Genomic DNA, 22,243 nt, shown 5'->3' on the forward strand with positions numbered 1-22,243 from the left:
TTCTTTAATCTATACTCATCTTTCTCTTTGCACCCTCTGTACTAATGATGTTTAATTCTCTGAAGAGGCACAATCTCATAGAAATGAAAAGAGAGTTAAAGATATAGTTTAAACTTTTAGTCTTTAAAGTGTTAACTTTTCCCTAAAAATGTAAACAAACGGAAGAAATTTAATAATACACTTTAACTCATTATATTCAAAGTATTATTTTAGCTTTGAAATATAAAAACATAAAAATCATTAATGATGTATTTTAGACATTTTGTACTAAATTTTTGAAATTCAGTGTCTCAATTCGGACTAGCACATTTCAAGTGCTCAATAGTCTACACATGGCTACTAGAACCGTACTAGACAATGCAACCCTAAAGAGCCAGAAACCCCATTCCACCTATGTAGATACTAAAACAATTTTATTTTCTCATCAAAATTATGCTTTATGTAGATTAAAATAGCTGAACAATTTCTAGGGAAATAATAGTAAATGATTATCACTTAATGTAACTTTTATTCCTCAGATAAATAAATATTTTATTTTCTCACTCATATATTGCTATTGATATCTATTATTAACATTAATATAGTAAATTCAAAGCTTCAGGAGTCATAGGACAGAGAAATCTTTAGCTATAGGAAATAGTTGCATGCTTTTGTAATTTTCCTTAAAGGGTAGAATCTAAAATTCTTCCTACTTAGATTTTTCTCACCAACAAATACCTCACAAATGACAATGACTACTGGTGCTAAAACATTATTTTATGATAGGGGAATGGCTCCATCAATCCATCTCAAAATGTGAACACCTAAGCTTTGTGAGTAACTAAGTTTTATTTTTAGATATTTATGTCTTGCTCTGTATGAGCTTAATTATTTATTTAAATCCTCAATCTTGCGGCTGAGAACTAATTTTTTGAAAAGTGTTCAAAAATGAGAAATAATTAAAAATAAAATGAATTAGTGAGGCCTTTAAAAAATTGCACTTTTAGCACTACTTTACAACTATACTTGTTGCCAATAGGTCATGCTGAATGTTAATGATATGTTGTCTCCAAAGTAATGACCATTCCTTTGTGTGTAAGTTGTAGATGGTGACATGAGGGAAAGTATCAATTTAAAGACAGAACTATAGACTATACAATCAGTAGTTCTTAAAGTGACATATACATATATTTTGGCTTTTTATCCTTCATACTTTTTTTTTTTTTTGAAGGAAGATGAAAATCCCTGCCTTTACACATTTAGCACTTGCTTGATGCATTATGTGGAAGAATTTGTGGAAAGAAGCACAGATGCCTTCCTTGGCCATATGATCTGGACCTTTAAATTCAATCTAGAGAAATAAACATCCAGAAAAGTTTAATTTATTTCCTACTCATATATGTTTTACTTACATCGTGCAAAGGAGACTTACACTGCCAGCTCTTTCTAAACTAAGGAGCAGTGTATATTGCTATTTTCATCTTTGCAGAGTGATTTAATAGTCACTAAGCAGCAGGAAAGAGTGCCCACCTCAGCAGAAGATGGGAATGCAAAAGCAAGGTAGCATCAGAGCATGCAGCTGGGTGGTTAGGACATTGGCCAGTAATTACTAGCCAGTGCAAAAGAATGAATTCTAAAAGCAAGGATGAAAAGACCAAGGCCTTGAAGATTGGGTTTTCAGATACAATTAACATAAATCAAGAAACAGATTTGGTTTGGCCAAAATACAAGAGGAGACATATTTCTATGCTTTTGCTGTATGAACCTTAAAATGTCTGCAAAAGCACTTGGATGCCTTTCCTCCCGATTCTTTCACAGCTACATTGTGCTATTATTGCTATTGTTAATAAAACAGTAATATTTTCCATAGTACCTTTATCCCAAAGTATTTAGAACATCAGGCACAAGCATTCAAATTCTATGAATAACATTTACCTAATAAGCTTATAGAATGTCAAATTAGTGAAAAAGAATAAGGTGTAGTTTATGATAGGAGACAAGGGAGAAAGGTGATTAAGAACAAAGCAAAATGGAAATAGCAAAAGGGGAGATTATCTGTTAATAGGTAATAAACATAGCCCACAAATCCATGCTCTTTTGGCCAAGCTTTTCTGGAAAAACTTGGACATGTTATCATGTAGTGGTATTTGAAATCCATCATAAATGACTTATTGAATTGAAAGATGTAAATTTTTATTTCCTCTTAACTCAAGTTCTAAACTCAGGCCATGTGTTAAAAACACCCTTACCGTAAATGGACCTGGGAGGAAATTGAGTACAGAAACTACTCACATGCAAATAAAACAGATGGAGAGAGAATAGTTCTTTAAAGAATGTCATCCTAGCTTGTGTTAGGTAGTATTTTCCCTTGCGGTCTGAGATAGACTATTGACCTGCTTTTGTCCTTATCTTATTTTTAGAAGTATGAGGCTATGCTGGATGATAGACATTTATTGATGACTACTCTGTGATAGGTACTTTTCTAAGCACTTTATATGGGTTATTAATTTATTATCACAACCTCATGAAATAAGTGGCATTATGATCCCCCATTTTTTCAGACGAGGAGAAAAGCCAGGCACTGAAAAGTTAAATGACTTATGCAGCATTGTGGCTAGCAAGCTATACGGCTGAAATTTAAGTCTAAACAGTCTGACTTCAGCCCCCATTTTTTAGCTACTACATTATACAATGAAAGTTTAAAATGAAGTTGCCAAGGACTAAAGAAACATATATGGTTTGCTGAAGCTTTTTACAGATGCCACATTAGAGGAAACAAGTTAAAATAGTCCATCCTAGTCTCTATCTCAAAGAAAGTAAAACTCTGCTATCCAGATTAAGTAACATCCCATTTTCATTCCTCTCTGCTCTTTTTTACCAATGTTTGCTGCTTATTTTCCATTTACTTTGAATCCTGCTTCACATCACATTATAACTGCATTCATATGAACTCTAGAGATTATTCAATTAACTTATCATATTAAGTCCTTAGGGTAAACTGAACATATCATGCTCTTTAAAAAATTAAAACAACGATTTCTGAAACCAAATAGAAATTAATAATGTGAAAGTCTTACAGAAATATTTATATTAAGGGAATTATATACTCTGATATCAAATGAGATCACAATTCAAATGAGGTTTGCTCAAGTATCAGGCAGTTTGATGCAGGGTGCATCAATTTATTTTCAAAATTCTATATTGTCTTATTGTCAGGCTGAAATAATTATCAACTAAAAGATGAGAAGAGTCTAATAGAAGTTTGGAACTCTCACAATCAATACTGGTTGGCATAAAGTCCCACTGGGGAACAATGAAAAATGTACTTGCTAGATTTTTAACAATAGGTCAGGTTATTGCCATGGCATTTCTGACTAATGTGGGTTCTTCTGAATTGTGCATTGAAATATATGCTGTTCTTTCTCTTTCTGTAGGGCAGTTGTTTTTGTTTCTGTTTTGCAACATTATTTGGGAAGAATAGGAATTAAAATTAACAGCTTGCAGCCTATGTTGTGACTGTCTTCTCCTAGGTAAGTTTCTTCATTTACAATAATTAAAACGAGTGTGCTGCTTTCTTATTGAACCAAGGTTTTCTGTTTAGTCCAACTACATAGAAATATAATAGAAGAAATCAAGGACAGAAAGAGTTGGGGATAATTAAATATCTTTCCAAATTTACTCAGATTCCTCGAAGTTATGGTTAAATATTGATACAGAGAATGTTGGAATCTGCCTGTCTACATCATGTGAATATTAAAGACAAAGCTTTGGGGGTTAACTCTTGTCTCTTTCAAAAATATTCACAGGCCAAAAGAAAATGGGTCAATGGGGCAACAAATGGCTCGCATGAGTTTTTACTTTTTCTTCAGGCAATGTGGGGTCACTGAAGGGTTTTAAACAGGGGGGTTTGGACCCAAGTTAGTTTTAGAAAATTCACTGTGGTGGAAGATGGATTTGAAAAAGTTGAGGCTAACAACATGAAAACAAATTAAGATGCCATTGTTTAGTCCAGTCATTCTCAGTGGTCAAGGGGCTGATTTTGCCCCACTGGGAATAATTATCAAGAACTAGAGACATTTTTGGTTTTCACCACTGAGGAGGTGGCCAGATATGCTTCTAAATGTACTGAACATACATAGGACAGACTGTTCCAACAAGCAATTATTTAGCCCCAAAACTCTATAGCATCTAGGTTAAGAAATCCTTTATTAGTCCATGCAAAAAAAAAAAAAAAAGGGGGGCTGACCTAAATATGTGAAAGTAGAAACAAATATTTTTAGGATATAATCAATCAAGCTCAGTATCTAATAAAAGTCATCAATGAGAGAAATTAACTGGTCTTATAATAGATATTAGGCAAAACTATTTTAATATTTTTGTAGATAAATAGTATTTACATGCAAAAGAACAAGGAAGTGAGTATAGAAAGAGGGAGTTTCAATAAAAAATGATAGGCTGGGAACAGAACATTGAATTTGAGGTGCCTGTGAGACATCTCATTTGTTTTCCACTAAAATTTAGAAGTCTGAAAATCAGAATAAAAACCCATTTTGAAGATGCGGACTAGGAAAATATCAACAGATGGCAGTTGGAGTTGTGAGAATAGATGAGATGCCAATGACAAAGGGTCTGGGAGTGGAAAGAAAAAATATTGAAGTAGGATATATGGAAAGGTACAGCAAGAGACTGAGAAAACATATTTGGAGATCTGGAAGGAGCATATATTCAGTTAACACAACTCTGTTAGCCATAAATAACTTCAACTTTGAGCACCTGTGCACTTCCTAAGTCCTTGAATTCTTAATACTTATTAACAACACAGGAATTTCCTTTATGTGAAAAGAGGAAAGAGAGGGATATAGAATTGCTATTAGACAGACATTTATAAATAAATAAATAGATAGATAGATAGATAAAATAAATAGATAAACAAACAAACAAACAAACAAATAAATTCAAGAAGAATGAATGTGAACACCCTTTCATAAATGACAACACTTAATACTGAAACTTTAGAACCAATTAACTGACAGTAAAAGTTGTTTAATTAATTATAACTTGTAATATAAGATGATAAAGTTTCATGATTGAATGTTAGGTTTTAGTAACTTATTTTAAAATCCAGCCCCTGTTTTTAATAATGCTAACTTACCCACTCCAAGAGAAATCTCTGTACATTATTGCAGAAAAGATATAAAATATGATACAGTATTTAAATACTATTCTGTAACTCTGACCAAAATTAATCTTTCAGTTACTTTAGCAAAATAGTCAGGATATAATTAAGAATATGACTTACTATATTCAATTATAGTAATTATTGAATTACTATATTCATAATCAAAATAATTATTATCTTGGTAAAAGATATATCTTAATCAGTAAGAAATAAATACAAGTCGTATTTATCTTCTGTCACAGATATTATTCCCTATTTCTTAGTAACATCTGTTTTACCTGCATTTATTCTCTAGCAAGTCATACAGTGATACTTATTACCCATAAATAGGTTAGCATTGTTATATATAACTCAGATAAAAAAGAATTTGCATCATATTTGTTATTTTTGGCATCACACTCTAGCACATACTTTATAGGCCCACTCTTCTAAAATGTGAGTTTAAACAAGTAAGCTAGATCTTTATGTATGATGATAATTTTATCATTTCTATCGTTTATGAATCTGTCTTTATAGTTTGATTTTTTCCTGGTAGTAGGTCATGTTCTTATTGTCTCTTGATATTCTTGTTAATATTTTATCAGATGCCAGACATTGTAATAATACATTATTACAAGTCTGGATTGGGTTGCTTTCTTTCAAAGAATACTGACATTTGTTTAGCAGGTTATTTGTGGATCTGCCTGATATTTTTGAGGCCTATTTTTGTTTTGTGGTGGTTTTTCTGGTGTGGCTTTATTCTAGGGCTACTTTAATCCTACGACTGTAGTATTACTTTTCGGGAGTCTATAATGAATGCCTTGGGTATTCAGTGAGATCTCTTCAATCTGCTTTGCTGTACCTTATATATCCCTAAATCCTCTGGAAGCTCTAGTTATTCAGCTAATACATGTTTGGTGATTCTCTTCCAACCAGATGGAATTTCATTCCATGCCTGAGCAGATTGATATTCAGCAACAGACTCAATGTGACTCCCATGAGGATTTCTGAAGCATCTTCTCAAGTTATCTCTCTTCTCTTTTCATACTCTGTTCCACAAATTCCAAGCACTTTAGCCTCCCTAAACACTGACTTCTATGATCTCATAGCAGCAAGACTGGTGTGCTCTGATTGGAGTCCCTTCTTGTGTCACAATCCACAATACGCCTCCAGGCAGAAAACCTGGGAAATCATGATGCCTACCTCGTTCATTTCCTTTTCTCATGGATAAAAGCCCTGGGATACCTGTTTCCAATATCTGAAAAAAGCTCTTTTCTGTATTTTAAATAGCTTTGTAGTTGTTTGTGTCAGGAGGGCATGTCCAGGACCAGTTACTCTCATGGTGAGAAAAGAATTCATAATTGCTTTCTAAGAACTTGTTTTTGAACATAAGTAAAATAAAAGTAAAGCTGCAACTTTCTGGATATGACTGGCAAATAATAGCAGCTACAAAAAATCATTTAATAGATTTATGAATGATCTTATGAAAATAAAATGTACAATATGTTCCACTTTACCTGTGTTGCTATAATTTTTCAGATAATGATATGCTCTGCCGACAGGGTTATTTACTCTAAATAACCTTTCATAATGTCCTTATTGTTCATGTTTTCTCCCTTCCTTTTCTTTTAGTATTTTCAAGAATATTCTTAAGATAATCTTCTATTACTCTGTATGTACATGGGAGAAGGGCATGGAAGAAGATAAAATAAGGAAGTCTTTGACAACACCAACACCTAAATTTGAGAAAAACAGATAATCCATAGTACCAGGACCATGGGTGGCAATTCTGGTCTTTGTAAATCACCTGTACCCTGAATATTGAAGGCACATAAAATAAATATTGAATGTCCTCCTCTTAAATCTCTGCTCATTACTCACCTACCAACAACAGATGAAAGAGGAACCACCACAATAACCATAGTCTACTGTTTGTAGTTTTTTATCGAAACAATAATAATAAGGCAGATACATGGATACTGGAATCTGAATTTAAAATAGAGAAAAACCAGCAGAAATTCTTCCTTGATATAGAGAATATCTATTTAAACAGTTTAAGTTTTCTTAGCCTACCACTGAAGTTTAAGTAGCATAGGTTCTATAAGTTTGACAACTACAAAAAAAATTTTGACTCTTTTCACCACATTTTCATTTTAGACAGTTGTTTTGAACCCTGACTATGCATTAAAATCACTTGTGGATTTTTAAAATATACTTATAATCTGACCTCTCCCTCTTAGAGATTCTGGTTTTTTCAAATTAAGTTTATTGAGGTAACATTGGTTACTACAATTATATAGTTTTCAGGCGTACATTATAATATGACATCTATGAAGAAGGGTGAAGCTCAGATATAGTTTTTTTTTTTTTTAATCCCCAGGTGGTTCTAAAAATAAGGTAGAGTTGAGAGTCACTCAGATTGTGTTCTGTGGACTAGTAACACTGGCATCAACTGAGAGCTTTTCTGAAAAAATCTCGGGCCCCACCCAAGGTCTATCAATCAGCAACTGTATTTTATTTTAACACTATCTCCAAATGATTCACATGCACATTTATGTTTTATAACAATCTTTAGTTGACAAAGATGTATCTCTTAACTTCGAGGAATTCTAAATGAAAATTGTACAGCATTTAGACCTTTGGTAATCCCAAATTAAGCCTAGCATCAGAACCACATGATCTTTTTTTTAAAAAAATTATTTTATTAGTTTCAAGAATGCAGTACATTGCTTAGAAAATTATATAGTTTATAAAATTATCCCCCTAATTGCTCTTCATCTCCTCTGGCTTTCCACCTAGCCATTTCATTAATGCTCACTGTATTCCCTATGCCATGCTCCCCATCCCTATGACCATCTATCAACTATTAATTTGTACTTTAACCCTTCACCCCTTTCTCCCAGCAACCCCCGAACCCACCTCGGTCTGTCACCAGATTGTCCTGTATATTTTGGAATCTGTTTTTGATTAGATTGTTCTTTTGGTTCCTTAGATTCCTCATATAAGTGAAATCATGTGATTTTTATCTTTCTCTGACTTATTTCACTCTGCATAATAACCTCTAGGTGCATCCATATCATTGCAAATGGTAGGATTTTATTTTTTTAATGGCTGAGTAATATTCCATTGTGTATATGAACCACAACTTCTTTAAGGTCTTTTTAAGAAATGCATATTCCTATGCAAAATACAGTTTTCCAATACATCCTTGGTCAAGTAGCAACCCCAAGAATGGAGCTTGGGTGTCTGTGTTTATTGTATATTCCAGGTGGTTCTGAAAATTAGAAAAGTTTAGGAAATAAAGTAGAATTTTCAAACATTTTGTCTCTACCAAAAGTCCTGACCAGTCAAAGAAAGAAGTTTTGTCATGAAAGTAATAAATGGAAGATATATTTATTTTCTTACACAGAAATTGAGGATATTGTAAAAAAAAAAAAAAAGAAGAGGAAGAAGAAGAAGAAGAAGAAGAAGAAGAAGAAGAAGAAGAAGAAGAAGAAGAAGAAGAAGAAGAGAAAGAAAGAAAGAAAGAAAGAAAGAAAGAAAGAAAGAAAGAAAGAAAGAAAGAAAGAAAGAAAGAAAGAAAGAAAAGAAAAAGAAATTCGATATAAATTTTCTATTTTTGTTAGAGTAAGTTTTATGCTTTGGATTTTTTTTTTTTTTTTTTTTTTTTTTTTTTTTTTTTTTTTTTTTGCTGTGCCAACAATGAGGGAATATATATACATACCTGACCATTTAAAGGTTCTGTCAGTTTAGAATGTTAGGACATTTTTATGAAATGCAGGGGGCAGTCTAATAGAGGCTATGGAGTGAAATGGCAATCTGACAGGAAACTGAAAGAAAATTGACAGATGTAGCAAGTGTGAGAATGGCGTAATGCTGAATAGGCTGTTTTGTAACAGAAAAAAAGAGAACATTTCAAAACTAGTTAAGTTAGTTATGAGACTTTAACTAGGTCAAAAATGCATGAATATTCGTGAATACTTTTAACACTGTAGCGACTGTCAGAAATTTGTCACTTGGTTAAATTTCAGTTTTCTGAGTCATGGAGTTTAAGAAAATTCCTGGGTGAGTGTATAGGTAGATAAAAATATACCAAAATGGACAGACTTTTCTCCATACAAATAAAAGTTTTCATCAAAGATTTTAACATTTCCTTTTAAACTATATATTTACAAATGGCTATAAGTCATGAGAATTCTGCTTTGTTATATCTCCATAGTCAATGTATCCTGACCAGAAAACATGAGATTGGAATTAAGGAAATGTGGGATTGAGTTCCAGCGAAGTCACTTAGTATATACCATTTGTCATATTACTTAACATTTCTGAGGCCCTAACCAATAGGAAATAATAGTACCTCTTTTGTTAGAACCGCCATATGTCAGCTATACCTCACTCATTTTTGGACAACAATCTGAGGATTTATAGTAAAATATTTTGCTAAAATCTCAAAATAAATGTAAAGGCCTCACAGTTTAATTGAATTGTAAATCGCAGATAAATTTTACTGAATTGGTTGTGAAGGTAATAAAAAATTAGATACTACAATTGGTGAGATAATGCTCAAGTAAGATCACAAGCACATTAATCCTATGACACTTGGCAGACTGAAAGAAATACAGTTGTGTGTATATTATGGTAGTGCACAAAAAGAGTCAGATTAATACTTAGTTGGATTTAAAAAATTTATTATGGGGAATCTTCAGTTCAACAAATACTTTTTTAGACCATCAGACACTATGTAAGGTACAAAAGATTCATAGTCAAAATGGTAGTTAGGTGGAGAGAACAAACAACAGATAAATATGATAACACAATAGATATTGTATAATAATAACATCATTTGATGTATCATATACCACTGTAGATTGTTACATGTTGCGATGAAAATAAACAAGATAATTAGCTAGTGAGAACTAGTAGTGTTATTATAGGCAGCACTGTTCAGGGAGATATTAGTGAGCCAGGAGCATTTGAACTTTCCTAATCCGTAGAATGAAAATATGTCAGCCATGAAGATAGGTGCCAAGAAAATATTCTTAGGAGGGAGTAGAAGTCCAGTGAAGTTAGAACTGAGAGAGAATAATATGAGTTGAGGTTGGAGAATGAAATAGTGATCCAATATGCAGAATCTTGTAGGCTATGGAAAATAGTTTGGATTTTTATCTAAAAGGAAAGGGAAGCCACTGAAGAGATTTAACTAGGAGGAAAGCAATATTTATAAAGCAAAAGACGACACAACACAAATGTTCATAACTAGGTGACTGCTTCACTAAATTGTAGTATGTCCACAAAATGGAATACTATTTATCTCCTTAAAAAGGATGAGAAATATCTCTACAATTGCTACAGTGTGATATCTAGTATTTATCATAAACTAAAAACAGTAAGGTAAGGAAAAATGTGTAAAATATACTATCATTCATCTTAAAGAAGGAAGAAAAGCACAATGCACACACATGCACACAAAAATGCCTACATTAAAAAAGGAAGACAAACAAAAACTAGTTTAAATATAGGTTACTCAGAAGAAGAAGAAGATACTAGGGTGGAGGAGATTGGGTTGGAAGTGAGACTTGTCTCAACTGCACCTTATTTTGTAGTTTTGATTTTGGAATTATGTAAATGTCTTTTTATAATAATATAACAAAACAAAAAAATAAATCCTTAAGTATTCAATGCAAAATAAAACAAATGAAATGAACCACGTATCAGGGACCTCAACCACACAAACAGGCATTATATTAAGTCATTTTATACTAGAAATTGGCTAAAAGGCTGAGAAGAAATTACATCAAGTGATTTTAAAACAATAATTTGTATATCTCCAGTGGGATATAGCCTAAAGATAAAAACACTACAAAGATCTTAAACTATTTCTAGTAATCATATTGTTATTCTATAACTATTCATGTGTTTGAGTGTCTATAGTTGACAACAAATCGTAGTATGCATACACACAGATATTAGGATGAGCAAAAAGTATTTATACTACTATTGTTAGGATCCAAGATTTTCATCATAAGAGAAAAGATATGCAAATATAAGACTAATGAAGTCAAGTTAGTATTGGAATTGGAAATTTGAATATAAATTCATAATGTATTTTATCTTCAATTATTTTCTAAGATCTATCCAGTGAGAAAGTCTTAGAAATATTGAGCAACACAGTAGCCATGAGCATTACTGGCACTTAAAAATGATCTTCAAATATTATTAACCACTGAAAGGAACTATAGTTTTTGGAAAATTGGCTGCTTCCAAGTGTGGGCAAAAATGTATAAGAAGAACATAGATAATCTTACCATACCAAAACAAGTCATGTCATCAAAGCTCTGAATTCAATTTGAAGAGGTTCAACGGGCCAAAAAAAGGGACAATTTGAACAAAAGCAATAATAATAATTGCAAAGGATACATATTTAAAAAATAAATTTGTTAAAATCTATGATTTCATAAGATATAAATAAGAAAAAAAACATCGGTCACCTTGAAGGATGCTAAAAACTAATTTTTTTTCTGCTAAAAATCTATAAATAAAAGATTTCCCATTTACCCTGCACTTCTTCTACAGACTCACCTCATTATTAGCAGCTAGTACTAAAAGTTTTTCTTTATAGACATATTACAGAAAATAAATTTAAAATGATGGAGAATTAGGATATAATCATTTTGCAACCTTTAACAGAATAATGGATTTAGGCTGCACTCAACAATAGCTAAAATTACTCGTTGAGTTATGGGTGGAGAACATTATTATGAATGCATCAGGCTGACAATACCTTAACCTACTAATCAATTTTAACATCTCAAAAGAGAAACAAGGAGAGATTTTGTGACTAATGTATTGCACTAGGAAATACAAATATCAGCTATGAACTATTCTTGCCAAAATACAAACCTGAATATCATCTAGCCTCTAATATAACTACCAGGTTTCAGAAAACATATGAGTCAGAGGAAAATGTTAAAAGATACTACCTTAAAGAACATTCAGTTACAAAAATTTCAAATAAGGGGCACTCTACAGATCAAATAACAGGGTTCTTCAGATAATTTGGAAGAAAGGATAAAAGGGGAATTTTTAAATTAAAGAGACAAGAAATAACAAATATTTAAGTGAAACATTTGGAATTATTAAATAAAATGTTAAGATAATCATGAAATTGATTAATCATGAATCATAATTGCGAATCAATGGAATTGTTTAAAAATGCATCCCTATATTTTAGCAATATATACTGAAATTTTTACAGATAAAACAATATGATGTCTGGAATTTGCCTCAGAGTATTTCAGTGTGTGTTTGGGGAGGGGAGTCATGTGAAATTAGAGCTAAAACAATTAGTAATCGATAGTTATTTTATCTGGATGATGAGTACATGGGGATTCCTTATACTATTCTCTTTTTGAATATGTTTGAAAATTTTCATAACATTTAAAAGAAAAAAAATAAAACGCATGTAAAGATCTCACTTACATTTAGAAACTTTTGAAGATGGGCGTAGCTGAAAGGAGGAAGACCAAGAGGTTACTGTAGTGAGACAGGAGAGTGATGATGGCAGTTTATACTACAGTGTCAGTAAAGATTAAGAACTAAAAGGATTTGATACAGTTAGAAGTAGAGTTACTGTACTTCTAACTGATTGGACTGGAGGTTGAAAGAAAGGAGCAATAGAGAATACTTCCCAGGATTTTTGTTGGAGATCTGGTTAGATAGTAATGTCTTTTGCTGAGATTAAGAAGACTAGCAAGTGGGGGATAGCCACATGGAAGTTTGAACTGAGAAGAAATCAAGAGTTCTATTTGGGGCATTTTAAAACTGAGACATCTATTATACATCCAAATGAAGATAGAGCACAAGGGAGAGCAGTCCTTGAGATACATATTAAAATACCATTGGCATACAGATAGTGTTTAAAGACATAGGACTATATAAGAACACCTATGGAGAGAATAGAAACAAAAATGCCATGTAGAGCCAGCGCCTAAAGGAATAGCAACATTAGATGTCATGTATAACAGAAGAAACAAAAGAACCAGAGAACAAAATGGGTACAGAATGAAAGCCAGAAATGCAGCCCAGTTTTCTTGTTTTAATATGTTTTATAACTCACTTATAGAAGGTATTCTAACAACTGGACTTATTAATAAGCAAATGAGCCCTGCTCCTTCAAAATCAACTTGCAAAAGCAGTGTACCACACAAGAGTCTATTAAATGTTGCAGATGTAAAGCTCTTGATTGCAAATGATAACAAACCAAAACCAAAACAAAGTAGTCTCTTAGAATGTGACTGGGCAATAGTCATGCTTTTATAACTTGATAGAAAGGCTAAACATTACAGAACTAACTAGTACTCATTGGGGTACATATTTATATTCAGTTTACCTAAAGTCTAAGCCAACAAATCTAAAAACATTGAGCATTGAGTTTCCCTTATATTTCCCTGAATTCAGTGAGAACTGATTAACCCATTTAGAAAGAGCTGAACCTATCTTTATATGTAGCTAATTATGTTCTAATGCATACATTCAGCAATGCCATGAGGCTGTCCATCTGCAAACTGCCAGAAATAAGCTGTCCAAATTCAGAGAACAGCTTATTTTAAGGTTTCAAAATGACACTGATTTAAAGATTACTTTTGCAGATTTGATAAACTGTAAGTTGAAACAATTACATTAATGTAGCACATCTTAATGCCAATGACTTTTTTTCTAAAAAGATAAAAGAAAGAAAAGAAAAAAGTAATTGCCTTTAACTTGTATGTGTTAATAGATGAAAGGGTGATTTCGAAGGTCAGTTTTGACCACTTTATAAGTGCTAGAATAAAGTATGGGGAAAAGAAAAATGTTAACTGTTAACCTCGCCTGGGTAAGTGATTTCTTCCAGGACAGTATATAAGGGTAAGAGTTTCCAAGGATTAGAAAAGAATGAAACCAGCCATTTTTCAAGTGGTCTGCTGTAGTCCTGTCTTTACCAACAGTTGGTAAAAATAGCAAAGGGACAAGAGCACAGTTCAAAAGTTAGTAGGATAGTCAATTGGTACAAATGACCCAAGTGGGAGGCAACGCTGCATTGAAGACAGAGGGGAATCATCAATGAGGAGCCCGGGAAACAGAGAAGCACAAGGCCATGGAGCAAGGCAGAGGAGAATTAATTTTGAGAATTCCGGGCCTTTTCCAGGGGAGTTCTTTGACAGGAGGCCTAGCAAACCCTCAAGAGGCTGAGGAGGATCAGATACTAATGGCAGGTCCATTGCCCTCTCCGGGCAGCCAGCCAGGTTGGACCAAGCCATTATCCTAATGACCTTCCTTTATCTTCCTCCCTCTCCCCACCACCTTCAGGACCCTCTCTTTTGTATTTCCCTACTAAACAGAATGGAGAATATATTTCTGGTTTCATTGTTTCTTAGCCTATACTGCAGTTTCAATCTTGGCTTCATTAGAGTAGCCTCTGTTTGTCACCACTGCAAAAAGCCGAAATGAGAAAAACAGTTTGTCGATAATTCATACAAGGGTAAATCCTTGCTTAATGGACTTGTATTGTAAAGTTGGCTTGAATTTCATTTAAATACCCTTGAAGTTTTAAAATTTATTTTAAATGAAAGCTATTTGGCAATAAGCAGATCTAACCCAAATCTGTATTTGGGTTCTGTATTTTTAAACAGTTCTGACATATTTTTTTGTTTGTTTCTTTTTATAACAATGCTGAATGGGGTTGGATTGGAGCCAGTTCTAAAATACAGGACTGGACAGCTCTTGTAATTTCAAAGGCAATACAGTCATTGCAAGGTTTCTAATAGGATAAACATGAAGCAAGAAAAAAAAATGTTCTTTTAAAGTTTTATTGATAGAAAGGCTATTCTTAAATAAATGTAAGTAAATAAAAATAAGGGATATTTCTGACTCGAGGAAACATTACAATTTAAAACTTCAAAAAATTTCCAACCTATAAAATAACTCGCCCTAAAGTTCCCTGAAGAGAACACAATAATCAACAATAATTGTTCTTTGAAAAAAACTCATGAGTTATAATACTTTACAATACAAAATAAACAACAGGTCAAGCTACAAAATAGCTTTACTTTGAATTATTTCCTGGCCCTTGTCAAGTTATTACTGATGTTTAATTACATCTGAATCATTAAGGCTTAGAATATTTTTTTAAATGGTGAAATATATGATAACCCCAGTCCCTGAGTAATAACTGGCAAGAAAATGTGCCAGATATTCACAAATCAGAGCAATGATGTTTCAAAAAAAGGGGAAAAAATGGAAAGGGGACTTTTGCTGTTTTTAAGCACATTAATGTTGTTGGGTGAATGTTTGATGACTGCAAAAGAGGCAGTTCATTTCTAGAGCTTTCGGCCTTAAGAAGAAGACCCTTGGGTTACGTGGACTGACAAACTAATGCTAAAACAATTCTACTAAACAAGTCATCATGAACCTCATATGGAAGCTAAAAATCCATCAGAGTGCAGCTCCACAAACAGCCTGGTGTTGTCAAATTGCAAGTAACCTGGGCAAGGTTTTTAGTCTCTAATGCTTTTGCTTCCACACACGAAACTGTAAAAATAGGAGCTCTTGGATGCATTAGAGACCTTTCTCCTCTCACTGAACAACACTTTATTTTGCTTCATTCAGTGATCCAAGCATTGCCACTTTACTCCCAATTGCAGCTTTATCTATATAACACTACTTTTTTTTTTTTTTTTTCAGATGCATCCATCTAAACAGCCCAAATCTGTACATGTTAACATTTCCGAGCAGTAACTCTGGGAGGATTTTCACCCTGACCTTTTGTTTCCCTGACACAATCTTCATCACAGTTTCTCTCATTTCTAGGTTTGTTTTTGATATCGTAGGAGATGTTACTATGTCGGCCAACAGCTTTGGTTTGGGTTTCTCTTCTCAATGCTAGAAATCATTCCTCCTTCTAACAATTGAGGGAGTGGAAAGACTGTGAGAATACAGGCTTCGTTGCACTGAATTTTTTTCTGCTTATTGTGTTGTGCAAGTACTAAAATCAAAATATAGGTTTATGAACAAAACCATATCGGCTAAAACACTACATTTTCTACAAAATTCTAGCTTCCCTTTTTTCCTTTCTTCTTACATATACCTCGGAATTGCACACATAAATAATCGTATGTATATTTCATTCAGAAGTATTTCTCTGTAAAATTATCGAATAGCACACAGTGAAAAGAACTGGGGGTGGGGGTGGGAGCTGGAAACAGCCTAAGTGTTCATCAACAATGGACCGGGTAAGTAAACTGTTATGTTCTGCATAAAATACTATGCAGTATGAAAATATAATGTGTTATGTTTTCTCTTAATAAAAGATTTTCAAGATATCTTAACTGGAATAAACCAAAGGGGAAAAATAAGATGAATAGTATGCCACATATTATAGAAATAATTATGTAGTCTGACATATGAATTAGATGTATCTGAAAAGATACATAAGAAGATGTTCAGTTACCTTTGGGAAGTAGGTATAGGGAACATCAGTAATGGGCAAATTGAGATTTTTTTTTTATTTTAGTTCTTTCTGTCTGCTCTCTTTAATTTGCCTGTCATATATATTACCTATTTTAGAAACTTACTTTAAAGAGAAGGCTTATCTGGATCTTCTGAACATTCTGACATCAAGCTCAATTCCATGACTACTTAAAAATTATCATTTAAAAATTTGCACAAGCTAGAGGGTGGTAAAATTGAAAGAAACTCCAGAACATTCAGTTTTAGAGGACATGTCATTTTATGACTGTGTGTAAATCAATCATCTATTGATACTTCATCTGTAAAATATGAAAAAGTAGCTCCACCTATCCCACCTTTCATTTAGCACTCATTGTTTTGATAGAAATAAAACAATAAATGAAAGCTCCTTGTGAATCTTGCAGGGCTACGTATACAGGTGTGAAATTTTGTGATAGGGATCATGTTCACTTTCAGATCTCACCTTAGGTGAATATGACTTTATTCCAGGGGTTTGACATTTGTTCCTACTTTGCATATTTTGGTGGGAAGCTATATTTCATTAATAGCTGAGTAGTAAGAAGAACCACGATCACAATAGTATATGCTTAATCTAAAATTGGAAATTTTGGTAACAGGCACATAATTGAATAGACCGTATTAATTTTTTAAAAATTATAGTTGAAATACATAGCATTGTAATAAATTTACTGCTCAAATTTTTTTGCTTACCTACTTAACAAAAATGATAATAAAATTTGTTGCTTACTCAATACAAAGTATGGTCCAGAAACTTAATGATGTCATATTTGTTACTTATTTCTCATATCACATTTTTAGATAATTATTGTTAGTGTCATCATATGGTTAAATAAATGACATATGATGCTAATTTTCTTGTTCTGGGTTAGGCATAGATAATAACTGGTCCGATTATGACTCAAATCTGTCTAAATTCAAAGGCTAATATTTTCCTGGGCTAAACTATCACATACTATATTAGCTGAAACCAAATGTAAACCCAAATCAGTCTCTTCACCTCTTGTTATCTGTTAAGCAACACTACCAACTATAATGTTTATGTTAAGGGGACTGATGTATTTTTACTGGCGCTATAAATTGGTACCATGTTTATGGAAATCATTTGGTAGTCATTTTCAGGAATGTTCATACTTTATGAGACAGACTTTTATGAGTTTACTACATGGTCATACTGAATTTTCAAAGATGGGGACATGACTTTATACTCAGAGAACTAATTAGACCATCATATACAGCAGCTTGGATAAAGGGAAAAAGCTAGAGGCAATTCATATATCCAACACGGATGTCTAAATACATTATGCATTTTGGTATATGTATGAAATGATAGGCGGCTTTTAAATCAGGATTTTTAAAAATAATGATATCGGAAAAAGTTTATGATGATGCACTATTAAGTGGAAATAACACATATTTATAAATTAGAAAAAAGAGAACTAGAAAAATCATCAGATTAAGAGCATATGAACAGTGGTCATTTCTGTTTTGTTTTTAATATGTATATTTAATATTTATAAAATATATCATTTTTCTAATTTAAAAGCTTTTTAAAAAATAAACAGTATCTAATCATATCAAATCTTTATCATTCTTAGGTTGCTTCATGCACTTTATGCTTGAGACTCTAAGCATGCCACAACCTCTAATAGACAAAATCAAACCAAACCAAAACCAAATTTAATGTAAAAAATCCTTCTCTTATGTTGCTTAACTGTTGGTACCATTGATTCTTGGAGACTAGAGATTTGTGCTGCTATATTTATTTCTTTTAATAAATATTTCTAAGAACAATAATACTAAGTGAATGTTGAAATGATATCTCTAAATGCCTATGACTTTTATTTTTTAATATGTGAACTACATCGTGACCTAACATCGTTGTATCAAAAGAAATGGTAGAGTTTAAATTTCAGATACCGCTAGGTATCATTTAGATATTGCACCAGTTCACAATCTCATCTGTAAAGCATGAGAGTGTTTCCCACATATTGTTAGCATTTGATATCTTTTTTTAATGTTTGCCAATATCATAGATGAAAACAAAACTTGTATCTATTTTAATTTGATTTTATTTAATAATAGATGATGGTCATCATAGTTTTACCAGTCTAAAAAAGCATGTATACTTTTTGTGCGAATACCTCCTCTATCATTTTAAACCTCTTTCCCCTATTAAGTTGTTGGTGCAGAAACAAAAACAAAAAACTTACAGAGTAGCTGAAGGCAATCGTGATGTGGGATATGGGATGTGGATAAGTAGCCTCCACAAATTCCCTCTCTGAATGATAAAAGATAGTTCGAAATTGTGGAATTTCTTTGCAAAGCCATATCCTCATTATTCTTTGACTTTAGAGACCAATGACTCTAAACTGGGAACTTTGGGGTGAACTGAGGCAGTTGAAAAATAACATGGGGCAATATGGATGGGAGGTTGGCCAGGGAGCCAGGATTTTCACTGCTGGAGAAAGAACTTATGAATCATAGAAAATTAAGAAGCTAAAATGAAACCTATGACGTTAGTTTTAAATAAAAAATATTAGTATAAATTAGGTGTTGTGAGTCACATATGATTTTTTTTGTATGTGTGTTCACGTACATATGTATTTGCGCACACATATTTGTATGTATGTGTATGTACAGTTGACTTTTGAACAACGTAGGTTTGAACGGCATGGGTTTACTTATACATGGATTTTTTTTCTATAAATACCTGTATTGTTTTCCATCAGTCGTTGAGAGTCTGTGGGTACAGAGGTCTGATTATATGCATTGATATATGCCATTTTATGTAGGGTACTTGAGCATCCCTGGAGTTTGGTATTCAAGGAGGTTCTGGAACAAATATTCGACAGATACTGAGGTACAAGTTAAGTTGGGAGAAAGTCAAAAGTTATACGTGGACTTTTGACTGCACAGAGGTCAGTGCCCTCAACCCCAATGTTGCTGAAGGGTCAACTGTATATACATTTGTTTATGTGTCTTATTTTTTTCAATTCTATAAAAATGTAAAAAATATATATAGCTCACTGCCATAAGGCAGATCCCTGCTTTAGGCCTTATTTCTGGTCTTGATTCATTAGTGAGATCAGCCATATTACCCTTGCAAGAGGACTAGGAAATGTGGTTGAGTTGTGTGCTCATTAAGAGAATGATGCTGGTCCACATCTTATCAGTTCTGCCATCAATACCATTTTGCAGACGTAGAGGAGATTTCCTTTGGTTTTACTTAACATTCTTTTGGGTGTTGGTGTAAGAAAGGATCCTTGTAAAAGATCATACGTGAGGCTCCTGGCATCCATGATACTTTTATTCCTATCACTAATTAGTAAAGGGGAAATGATTTACTGGCAACCTGGAGGGAATTACTATAATCCAAAAGGTTAACCAGGTTTCATGTTCAATTTTTTCACTCATTTTAGTGATTGAAAAAAGAGGGTGAATAAATAAATAGTTTAAAGAATCCATGGGTCTTAATTCATAGCTACGAGGGCATCAACAGTGTTTCCTCCAAAGTGTGAAGAAAGGACTCCAGTCAAAGTGTCAGAGAATCAAGCCAATTAAGGAGCTTTGAACGTTTATTCACTTTTAGAATCTAAAAACCTGAGGGAATTCAGCAGATTTTGTGTGGCACATAAGTCCTTACATACTTATGAATTAAGCAAATTTCAAGGTTAAGTAAAAAAATACGACAATTCTAGACAATCATTTCAGTATATATAAAGGGATAAGTTTCTATAATAAAAAAGAGATAAAATTTTCATAACTTAATACATAATTATTTTAAAGGATTCAGTTAAAAATAAATTGCCTATTCTGTTTAGTCACATCTTAGCAATTTCAAATGTGAATGTAATTTTATAGAATAGTATTGGGACAGTTACCAGAGGAGAAAATATTTGGAAAAATTGATAATCACTATATGTTTGTTCTTTAAAAAAATTTTTCTTTTTCTCCCAAGGGATCAAGGTTTTACTGTTTTTTGCTTTACTCTCACACGGTACTTTGTAGTTACCCTTCCATCCTCAATAAATGCCAACTGTGTGACTGCCAAGGGAGATGACTTTAATTCTAGTTCTTTTTCTAATTTCCTCACCAGCCAATTCTTGACAGAGAGAAAGTCTGAGCTTTAATAACACAGAGCTATAGAGACAGGAACATTATATACCCTTCCATAGAGAAATTGGGGAGAACAAAATACTTAAGAAAAACATTATGCAGTTTCTTAGGGCTGGATCCTTTCTATTCCTCTCTTGGTTTGAGACTTGAGTTTAGTCTTGAATGACTAAACTCATATTTCTCCATGCAGCTTGCTATCTATCCTTCTATAATCCTTTGTGTTTTTAATTTGGTTACATCCTTACAGAATCCTTAAATGTTCATGTCAAATGTATAGCACAAAAGATGCTATTTGAGGACAGGGACTGAATCTTGGCAGACATTTGTAACGCTATCATTTTCTACTACAGTGGTTTTCGCATAATCAAGGCATAATAAAATGAGGATGATTTATTTTCTCATGCAAGATGCTTTAAGTTCAATCAGTGCAGATGGTTATTGTGCTGCAATAAATTCTTTCTAATTCAAAATTCTTATTTTAGCTCTCACCATTCACCTTACTGGGAATATAACACATGCTTACCTACTCGTCCAGTCAAATAAAAGCCATACTTCTGTTTGAGTGAAGAATTTAAAGTTGTAAAATTAAAATTTCCAAGAGATTTTGCTTCCTATGAAATTGCATTGTTTCGTGTATGCTTTTAATGCACTTTTATTTTGTACATTGGATTTTTATGGCCCTATCTCTTTCCAATTAATCATAAACACCTTAAAAGAACAATCATTAATTAGTCTGTCTTCCCCAGTGTTCCCAGTAGCAATTCTTGCACATAATATTCGGTAAATACATATCAAATATATTCCTTCTGAAAAAATTAAATAGCAAATCTTTTTCCTTTATTTCTCAAATTAGATATTCAAATATTTAATTATTTTAGAATGTCCAAAAATATCATTTAAAAATAAGGTAAACAGGATTCATTTTTTTTTTCTTTTTTGGAAAGGCATGCCCACTGTAGGGGGCGGGGAGGGGGAAACTATTCTAATGATTAGGTAATATAATAATTACTTTCTAATCTCAATATCCAAGATCTTAAATGAAGACTTTTTATGAAAATACTGCATGCTCTATCTTCTGTTGCTGGTCGCTTTACCCCTCACATTTCCCACAAATAATTACAGAATTTAAATATATGAAAAAATAAGTGTCAAATAAAATTATCTATCGTAGACACTCTTCACCTCAGACAGCTTCGTCACAAGTTCTAACGCCAGGCTCACTCCCGTGTGTGCACACTCCTGGCCGGTTAGATCACTGATAAAGTACATTAAACCTTTGTCCTCAGAAGGTGCATATGTAAATGCAATAAGCCAGACAGAGAGATACCGCATGGTATCATGTACATATTAAATCTAAAATAATAATAATAATAATAATAATAATAATAATAATAATAAGTCAAACTCACAGAAACTGAGATTAGAAAGTGGTTACTAGTGGTTGAAGGGTGGGGAAAATACAGC

This window comes from Rousettus aegyptiacus, unplaced genomic scaffold (genome assembly GCF_014176215.1).
Source record: "Rousettus aegyptiacus isolate mRouAeg1 unplaced genomic scaffold, mRouAeg1.p scaffold_m13_p_3, whole genome shotgun sequence".
NCBI lineage: Eukaryota > Metazoa > Chordata > Mammalia > Chiroptera > Pteropodidae > Rousettus > Rousettus aegyptiacus.